The 10,479-nt window shown below is 45.2% G+C and overlaps 1 long non-coding RNA gene across 1 annotated transcript in view; it reads right to left on the reverse strand.

Moving 5' to 3' along the window:
- The window catches only part of LOC109291967, a 755,518-nt gene that overhangs the window by 379,173 nt on the left and 365,866 nt on the right, over positions 1-10,479 (reverse strand). The gene's annotated exons all lie outside the window — the stretch shown is intronic.

Genomic DNA, 10,479 nt, shown 5'->3' on the forward strand with positions numbered 1-10,479 from the left:
CCCAAGTATGCTCTCATTGAAAAAAAAAAAAAAAAAAAAATAAAGGCCACATCATCCTGTTGTTTGCAAATCAAGAGAAGTGATTCTTTCACTCTATTCAGCACTAGTGAAGCTTCATTTGGAGTAGTGTGTGCAGCTTTGGGCCCCACACTTCAACAAAAATGTAAAACAGAGGTGGGCAAAATACAGCCAGTGGGCCAGATCCACCCCACCTGGCCAAAGTGCTGCCTGGCTGTGGTGCGTCCTGCAGCCCCCTGGGCATGCAGCAGAGCTGGGGCAGCTCCACATCTGAATTGCCTTTCTATACAGCCCAAGCATCGGCAGTTTCTTCTGGCTGCCGCCACCACTCCCCCTAACTGTGCTGTAGCGGTGGGTACCAGCGTGCAGCTCTGACCCCTCATGCTCCAGGCTCACCCACTGAGGCTGAGCAGCAGCAGGGTGGGACAGAAACTACTGGTCAGAGTAGGGTAAAAGCATCCCCCCCTCCCCGCCACTGATGCTTCCAGGTGTAGCCACCCGGAGCCCAAGCAGGGCTGCACTGTGTCTATGCTGTGTCACTGCTGCCTCTGGTCTGCTCCATGGGGCACCAGTGGCAGTGCAGAGCAGACACAGGGCAGCCTTGCAGAGGCTCTGGGTGGCTACACCAAGAAGCACCAGCAGCTGGAGGGGGAGGGGCTGCTTTTACCCAGTGCTGCACAGAAGATTCTCTCCCATGCTGTCACTGCTGAGCCTGGGCCCCAGCATCTGCTCTGGAGTCACCTGTCTGGGCTCAGTAGCAGCTGCAGCACCAGGGAGAAACTCTTCCTCCATGCAGGGGGAAAGCAGCCCTCCCGCACCACTGCCAGGCAGTTTTTGGTGCAACCACCCAGAGTCCGGACTTTGCCAGGCTGCCCTGCAGCTGTCATTTCTGCCTCTGGGCTGCCACATGGATGCTCTGTACTGTCACTGCTGCTGTGCAGGGCGGCACAGCAGTGGCAGTGATGGAGCCGCAGGGCAGCCCAGTGCGATGCAGACTTGGGGCAGCTGCTCCAAAAACTGCCTGCCAGTAGCAAGGGAGAGAGGCTGTTTTCCCAATACACCAAGCAACAGTGTCTACCTGGCTGCTGCTGCCACTGCTCAGCCTGGATGGACAAGCCCAGAGCCAGCATGGGGTCGGGTCTGTGCATACTGATACCTGCTGCTACCACGGGGCTGGGGACAGCAGCAGTGGCAGCTGGAAGAAGCCACTCTAGACATGCTGTATGCCCATGGTGCCAGGACACACCATGGCTGGGTGCTGCAGAGTGAGCACGGGCTGCACTGGGGCTGTTGGCAGTGGCAGGGGATGTGCCTCAAGACACATGGGCTCTGGGCTGTTGTGGGGTGGGGGCAGGGGCAGACCAGCTTAAGGGATTGTATACAGGGGCTTCCAAGCACACTCCACATACCCTCAAAGCCTCCCACCACAAACCCCACAACCACATCCTCCCCTACACCATCACATATCCCACAGACACTGCACCCACCCACACCCTCCCCCACACTCACACCCTCATGCCTCTGGGGGGAGCCTTGCTCACTGCTGCAAACACACACACACACACACACACACCCCTCCAGCCACCCTCCCCCTCCACACACCCCACAAACCCCACACCCACCCACACATACAAATATCCCTGCAAACCCCCATACCCACTCACAAACATCCACACATACCCCACACCCGACAGACACAAACATCCACAACCCCCCACAAACCCCATACCCACTCACCCATACCCCCACACCCCTCCATACCCCCCACAATAAGATTTTATTTTGAGCTATTATGCAATCACTTCTATATATACAGCACAAACACACACAAATCAGGACAAAAGTATTTTTAAAAATAAAATTAAAATATGTTATTATAGCTGTTTGATTTTTAGTATATATTTTTTTTCCATTTCCAAGATGGCAAACCCCCTGCCCAAAAGGAGTACTTTCAGGGAAAAGGGTAGGGACTTCTGGTGGAAAAGGTCAGAGGTTGGGGGTAGGACTTCTGGTCCTAAGATGGCAACCAGGGGGCGAGGCCACCCTTGCAGCCCACAACAGCTCACCAAAACTCGTTAACCGGCCCTCCAGCCAAAATAAATGCCTGCCCCTGATGTAAACAGTTTGAAAAGGGTCCAGCAGAAGGCAACAAAAATGATCAGGGGCCTGGGAAGTTTTTGAGAAAAAAGGGTGAAGGAACTAGGGTTATTAGCCTAGAAAAAAATGAAAACTGTGTGGGTACTTGATAATAGTCTTCAATACCTGAAGGGTGATTATAGACAGGATGGAGGTGGGTTTCTCTGTGGCTACAGGGAGACAGGATTAGAAGCAACAGCCTTAAGGTGCAGCATGGGAAATTTACACTGAATATTAGGAGAAACTTTCAGACTGTGATGGTGAACAGGCTACCTAGGGAAGTTGGGGAATCTCTATGATTGGAAACTTTCAAAAGCAGATTAAACAGATACTTGGTTGGGATGGCTTAGTCAGGGAGGATCCTGCTTTGAGCAGGGGGCTGGATTAGATGACTGCATGAGGTACCTTGTAGCCCTACATTCCTATTCCCCTGAGGTCTTTCTGAATTCTGCTCCTGTCCTCCAATGTGTTTGCAATCCTTTCCAGTTTCTTGTCATTGGCAACTATGCTCTAAAATCTATCTATTCTGGCATCCATCACATTAATAACCATGTTGAACAGCATAAAGGGCACCTATACAAGTGCCCAATACCTGCTCTCACATTTTAATTAGAACGTGTCAGGGCAGGCTCAATTGAGGCTGCTGGAGAGTGCTAATTAGCATGTTCTGGCAGCCTCAGCATCACATGTATTCAGAAACCCCGTGTTTCAGAATGGTGGTAGGGGCTTTAGTTAAAGCACACCCACCACCATTTTGAAGTGAAAGACACCAAATATATGAGACACTGCAGGCGCTTTAATTAGAGTGACTTTCAAGAGGCACTCTAATGAAAGTGCCCCCACCCCAGACCACATGTAAAGACATCCCATCAGACCTAAGACAGACCCCATTCCAACATTGATTCATTTAAAAATTACTCTTCGCTGGAGGTATTAAATTAGTTATCTAACCACTTTGCAGTAATTTTATCTAGCCCCTGGTTCTCCATTTTGCTTATGGGACAAATCATATGGCACTTTGTCAAAGGTTTTAGTGAAGTCCAAGCACACTATATCCAATGCATTTCCTTCATCCACCCAACTAGTTACTTTCTCCAAGAAGGGGATCATATTTGACATAATTTGTTCTTTGCAAATCCATGCTGGCTGTTTGAGATCAGCCTTTCCTCCTCCAGATCTTTACAAAATGGCTTCTTTATAATTTGCTCCAATAACTTCCCACATACTGAAGTCAGGCTAACCACTCTAATTCCCCTGGTCATCAGGAGGAACACACTGTGTACCTTTGGTAAGCTTCAACCTCAACTTAGTGACTTCTTGTTTAGAGAAATGCTAATTGTTTTGTCTTCTAGTAATCTGAATATTTGGTCCCAGATCCCAAACACAAGATGGTCTCTTATCAGGGTTCGAGTTAGCAAAAGTTGCAAAGATGCGATTGATGTAAGAAATGCTATACTTGATCAGACCACAAGTTGACATAGCTAAGGGTCTACCCAAATCTAGGAGGCAGCCAACTGATTTCAAGGGTAGATTGCAGGGCTATCTGCCATTTTTATGGGCTTCTCATGGCAGAGCCCCCTACACCTCTGACTGGCTGAGGAGCACCAGTGACCCTGGCTCACCACTGGTTGGTTAAGAAGGCTGTCTGTCATATGCTCCCCACCCCTAGATGCTGACTGGCTAAGAAGGCAGTCTGTTGTGTGGCCCCGCCCCCATGGCTGATTGGTGGAGAGGGGCAGGACCACATGACAGGTAGCCCTCTCAGCTAATCAGTGGTGAGGCGCGGGTACGTCAGTAATCTTGCCAGCTCCCCTTCATGCTGGCAGCCCCCCAGTGGGCTGTGTGGCCAGCCACAGTTGCTAGATTCAGATACAGACTAAAGTATAGTTGTCCTCCATTTTTCTGGAAAGTTTCAGCTTTGGTGAGGCTTTTAGCTCCTCCATTCTTCCTCTCACTCCCTGACCATTCACACACTGTGTACAAAGAAACACACTTTGCACTTTCATCACAGAGAACATTGGAAATATTAGTTAAGCATCAGAACAGTGCCATTCACTGAAATTTGACTTAGTTTTTTTCAGTGTGAAAGGCAAGATTCTACTTTTATTTAATCAGTGCAATTTCAGAGCAATTCCTTTCCTGAGTGCATTTCCCAAAGTGAGAAATCTCTGAAAACTAACATCGTGTCCACATTCCACTTCAATAAATCTCTCTTAAAATAGCTAAAATAGGCCAAAATACTAAATATTCATCTGTTGGTATAATTCTTTTAAAGCCAAAAAAGACCTTTTTTTTGCCAGCTAGGAAACTTAGCTCATGATCAGTATGTCTTTATCATTTTGGTCACTTTTTTAATAGAGATGCAACTGGTTAAAGTACGGTCCATGACATATCAGATTGAATGTAATGAGACAAATTCAGCTCTGACTGCCCCCACTCCCCCACCCGCCACACCTGCAAATGCACTTCAGTGGGGCTGAATGGGTTTCAAAGTGATTTAAGATAGTTTACCATGGCCAAGACTGTATTGATGATATCTCTGTTGCCACAACCAGAATTAAGTTCTATAGAACTAGGATTTTCTTACATCCCTGTCCCATCCCTGTGTTCCTCTACTGCCTGCACTTTCTTTAATGTTGCTTTTCTGCTCTTATATGAATTCATGGCTTGTGAATTTCTGCTTTTGATGTTTCTATATCAAACAGTTTCAAACCCATGTAGAGAACACATTCTGCTGGGGAAAAAAAATAAATAAATCACCAGAGGCCTACATAAGCAATTTTCATGTATAATCCTAACTGGAACTAATGCTTTCTTATGCCACATTACTTCTTCTTCTGATTACTAAGGGACTATTTTTCATGAACTTTTCCTTATTTGTTGATGTAATTTGATTGATTCCTGTACTCTGTCCCAATTGTAACAGAACAGTAAAAAGCTGAAGGATCATATTCTGCTCCTGGTACCAACTGCATATATCAAGAGCACTGATGCCAGTGGCATTACCCTGGACCATTTACACAAGTCTAAATGAGAGAATAATTTGGATTTACTCAAGTTTAAAGAAAACAAGCAATGTTATGATCAGCTAAAGCACAATCAACTAAACAAGGGAGTAGGGTTGGGGGTAGTGGCAGAGAGTAAAATATAGGCTGCTTCTATTAAAAAAAACGGTAATTTAAGGGATCATTTCTCCTCTCCCAGCTGGGTACAGCTGCATTTTAGGAGTAAGTGATGTCTGCTGAAAGCCTGTTTCTCCCGGGGGGTCGGGGGTGAAGGGAGGGAGGAAGGAAAGAAATTTCAAAATCAAAGCCTCAGACACTAAAAAATAAAAAACCTTTTTAGAATCACAAAATGTTCATACAAAACTCAAACCAAGTACATTTAAATAGTAGTGGGCTGATATCACTCCTGCTATCTTCTGATTCAACTGTAGCAGGCAACTGCATATTTCTCAAGCTGGGGGATATAGTCCAGTGACTTAGTGTTCTGAATTATAGTTTATCATCAAAAAACACTGAAACATGTAAGTTGTTAATATTCACATTAAATGGAAGAAGGACTACGGACTATGCTTGTGGGAGGAAAAATGTTATTTTCTCTTTGTGGATGGTTAAGAAGGAGTTATACTCAATATAAGCAATCCATCTTGAACACAACCTTTTTTTTTTTTTTTACAGTTACTAGCAGCACACACCCACACACTTAATGGATAAAGTGAATTGTAACATCTTCAGTATTTACACAGAAGATACTGATATCTCAAGTAAGAGCTGAGAGATGAGTTCATTTTATTTACAAAGAAATATCTTAACCCTTCCCCAGTTTCCCATACTAAGGCGCACCAAAAACTTCATCACATTTTTAGGCTCTAGGTCTTCCTTTTCTACAAACAATTACTCAATTTATTATACCCCAAACCCTCCCAGTTTCTCCAATTTCTACCAATACTCCAGATATACGCAGTTCAAGACTAGCCTCACCCAAGTCACCCTCAGTTTGAGACACAATTGTTGTTCTTCACACAACAATTTTTAAGCTTTTCACACAAGTGTTACCCTCATTTCAGCAAGCAGGGAAAACAAGATACAGAAAATGGGCTGACTCACCCAAGGCAACCCTTGAAATATTTCATTCACCTGTTATAATACTTCTTGAGCTCATAATAGTACAGGATGCTCTGCACCACTGTTAATGCAATCCAAATTGTTACAAGAGTGCTGCTGTTCTGAAATGTGAGGAGTGTTTCTTAGGTAGTTGCTGTCACTTTTGATATACAGGCTGCTGGGATATGTGTATTCTGGAAGGCTGACTCTAGTAACCAGTCTTCCAGATTCCAAAAGGTGACACAAACCCCCACCACCTTGGATCCATGCTCAATTGCAAAAGTACTGAAAGGTTTATTGTCCTTGAACAGTACACCAGTTGGTCTGATTAATGGTCAGTCCAACTAGGTGAAGCTTGTCCTTGACAGGTAAAGACGTTGTATGTTATTCACACTCCCCTAGGCCTTCTACAAGGGATAGGTCTCACAAACCCTATATTTATTTATACTCGCATGTTCCTGCACCTTCCCCTGCCTCATACCAATTCTTCTCTCTCTCTCTGTTAAGATATTCATCTCGACTTTTGCCTGCAAAGTTTACACACATACACTTCATTTCTTGTTATCTGTCCCATTAGTGAATTCTTACTTTTTACATTCATCCTTGAGTTTTTCAAATGCTGTTTTCATACTTCCTCCTTCAAGTCAGTATCTTTTTTCTCATTAGTGTGTTTTTAATTTTTCTTTTTCTTTCTTATTGGGTCATCCAGATGTCATGAGGCCACTTTCTCCCTTACTGGTTTTCGGCACCATAGGTTACTATAGCATAGAATATCTATGGCTTAGCACAACTAGAATTTCTGGAAGTGCTACACATCTATATAGATGCAAATCAGCAATAGATAAGGTGCCAATATATAGAGCTCAGGAATATTTACATAGTTCCTGTGTTCTGTATGATCAACAAAACTTCTTGCTGCACACTGCTCAATACCTTGCTCTGTACAGCAAGGTTTCCTAACAAAACTTGTAGACTGTGGTGGGTGTACATTAGAAAGTTAGAAAAAATAATACAAATTCAGGTTATTACTTTACTTGACTGACTAGAGTGTCTGGTCTCACTTTGAAACACATTTTGTGCTATTTAGATACTAAATTAACTCATACTCATCCACTCCCCCCCCATCCCGATGCTAAGGATGAGATAACCAACAGGAATAGACACATACAACATTTAGACTGGCTTAAATGAAGTTTAAACCTGAACTGGACCAATATACCAGCCTGTTAAAGCTGCCTGGAATTGTTTAAAAGTGTACCTGAAAATATCAAGCACTCTTTTGAACTGATCAGCTACTGATCAGAAAACTAGAAGATACCAGGATCAACTGCGGGACCATCAGGTACGTGCGAAACTGGTTGCAGGGTAGGATACAGAGTTCAAGTTAATGGATCAGTGTCATTCTGGTGAGATGTGGGCAGCAGCATACCCCAAGGGTCAATACTTGGCCCAGTGCTGTTCTATATTTTCATCAACCACCTGGATAAGGAGGTGAAAAGCCCACTGGCCAAGTTCGCGGATGACACCAAGATACGAGGTTGTGCGGACACACCCGCAGATAGGCTGCAGATACAAGCAGACCTAGACAGGCTGGCATGTTGGGCAGAACGGAACCAGATGAGGCTCAACATAGAGAAATGCAAAGTGCTGCATCTGGGAAGGAAGAACCCCCAGCACACCTACAAATTGGGCAATGCTAACCTGACCAGCACTACAAATTAAAGGGATCCAGAAGTAACAATAGACCCCAGCATGAATATAAGCTTGCAATGCAATGCAGCAACCGCTAGGGCCTATAAAACTCTGGCATGCATCAATTGATGCATCTCCAGTAAAACCAAAGAAGTGATTCCCCCGCTTTACTCAATATTGGTGCGGCCGCAGCTGGAGTACTGTGTCCAGTTCGGGGCGCTGCACTTCAACAAGGACAATGCTAAAGCTCAAGAGGATCCAGAGAAAAGGCACCCATATGATCACAGACTTGCATGGCAAGCCATATGAGGAGAGGCTGAGGGATCTCAGACTCTTCAGCCTAAAGAAAAGAAGAGCGAGAGGGGACCTGATTGTGGCTGTATCAGAGGCATACATCAGGGACTTGGTGAACCAGGGTGACTTGGGGGAAAACTAGAAACAATGGCCAGAAACTCCTGGAAGATATTTTCAGGTTGAATATTAGCATAAACTTCTTCACAGCTAGGTTTCCCAGACTATGAAACAAGCTCCCCACAGAGCTGGTACAATCACCTACCCTAGGGGTCTTCAAGAGAAAAGACTGGACGGTCACCTGGCTGAGGTCACCTGACCCCAGATGTCTTTCCTGCTCATGCAGGGGGCTGGACCCAATGATCCTTCGGAGTCCCTTCTAGCCCTATGATTCTATGAACTGGTTCACTGTGAACCGGGTTAAGGTTACATGTGGACACAAAGGCATTCCATGACATAAGAAAGTCAGTCTATCAGGCAGCCATGCTACGTTGCTCCTCACCTCTACCACTGCTGTAACTGTCTGCTCTGATACACAGACAGAAATCTACCACTTGTTCCCTCCCTCCCCCAATCCTGTTAGTACTTTTTGTCTATGAGCTCCCTTGCACTGCTTACTCAATAAAATCTATCTTTCTAACAACTGTCTGAGTCTTCACTTTCTACCCAAGCATGCCACCACTCAGTTCCTGGGAACTCTAAAAAAATGAGTCTTAGTGCTCCCCTTCTCTTAGGCAGCCCAAGTCAGCCAAACACACTGCAGAGTTTGGTCAAGTGCAGGCTACTGGACTCATATTTAGGAGAGAAGGGAAAGCAGAAAAGTAAAAGTGGTGGCTGCAGCCACAACTGCTCCTCTTCCCCACCCCCCCACCCCCAAACACAAACGTGCCACTGTGAGACATCATTCTGGCTTGGTGCTCATTCCCTGGTGTCAGAGATACCACACTTCAACATCTAAAAGGCAAACATTCTGTGTGGCATGCTAGGGCTCTATATGTGGACACCTCTGACCTCCCAAAATTTGAGCCAGTTCCCCACCAGTGACATTTGAGAATGGTTCATACCTAGTGTTCACTCATCACAAGTTGCTCAAGAGCCTAAGTCATAGACCAAGATGCCGTTGATATAGCCTCTTAGAAAAAGTACAACAAAGAAAGATGGCCCCTGACTCTGAGAGTTTAGAAGTCTAAGAAACTCTTAAGTTTCCCCTTGTTTTTATAGCAGTACAACTCCACTAGCTTCAACAAATAGGTTACTTCTGATTTATGCTGTGTAAAATATAAACAAAGCCCACTTCTCTTTATCCTCATGAGCATTTGAAGCCAGATGGAAAGCAAGACATGGCAATGTTCGCTCTTGAACACAGAAGTAGGATTTTAATAATCCATTTTGTTACTGATCTTAAAATTTGATTAGCAGCATTTTTTTAAGCTTCAGAATCCATTTTCCATTCTTTACATACAGAATAACTCTTTAAATTTCAATTTTCTTAATTGTTAGGGGGCACCCACCCTGCAAAAATTAATAGCCTGCCAAATATTTTAATGCATAATAATTAAAATGTATTTCTCTGTTGCAACAGAGTGACACTTACAAACTTAGCTCTGAATTTCATTCAACTTGGTCTTGCATGAAGTGAATTGGCCAAATTTTGTCCTGCCTTGCATCCCTATAATATTGCATGGGAGTAACCAGAAACAGAATATAATGTATGCACTCATGCCAGCCATCTCCTCAGGGATGTGAGCTACAATCTGATACTTAGTTAACTAGCAGCTATGGATGACTTAAAAACAGTGTGGTGACAAGAAGCTCCCACAGGCTCTGAGGATGCCAGGGGCAAACTTGGGCATTCCTGGGGGAGTGAGCAAGCATGCCATACCCCGGCAAACTTACCGCCGGGATGGGGAGCAGCAAAACAGGAGCTGCACAAGCCAATGTTGCGCCAGCTCTTCAGGCGGCTGCTTCCCAGGCAGGACATCAGCCAGCTGATTGCGGTAGCTGATGCTGCCCCCTCAGGGAATTAAAAAGCCCCTCCGGAAGCTGGCAGGGGAGAGGAGAAAGCCATCTGGGAGCACACCGGGAAGGTGGTGGCTCCAGAGGCGGGTTGTGGTGGCCCTGAAGACCCTGGCTCACAACAAAGGAGGGGGAGCAGTGTCAGGCATTAGGTTGGGGATAGACAATCCCCAGCCCCTCAATTTTGAAGCCTTACTGAGGCATTTCTCTCTTGGGGGGG

Source organism: Gavialis gangeticus, unplaced genomic scaffold (assembly GCF_001723915.1).
Source record: "Gavialis gangeticus isolate Ggan-Ray unplaced genomic scaffold, GavGan_comp1, whole genome shotgun sequence".
In the NCBI taxonomy this organism is placed as follows: Eukaryota; Metazoa; Chordata; order Crocodylia; family Gavialidae; genus Gavialis; species Gavialis gangeticus.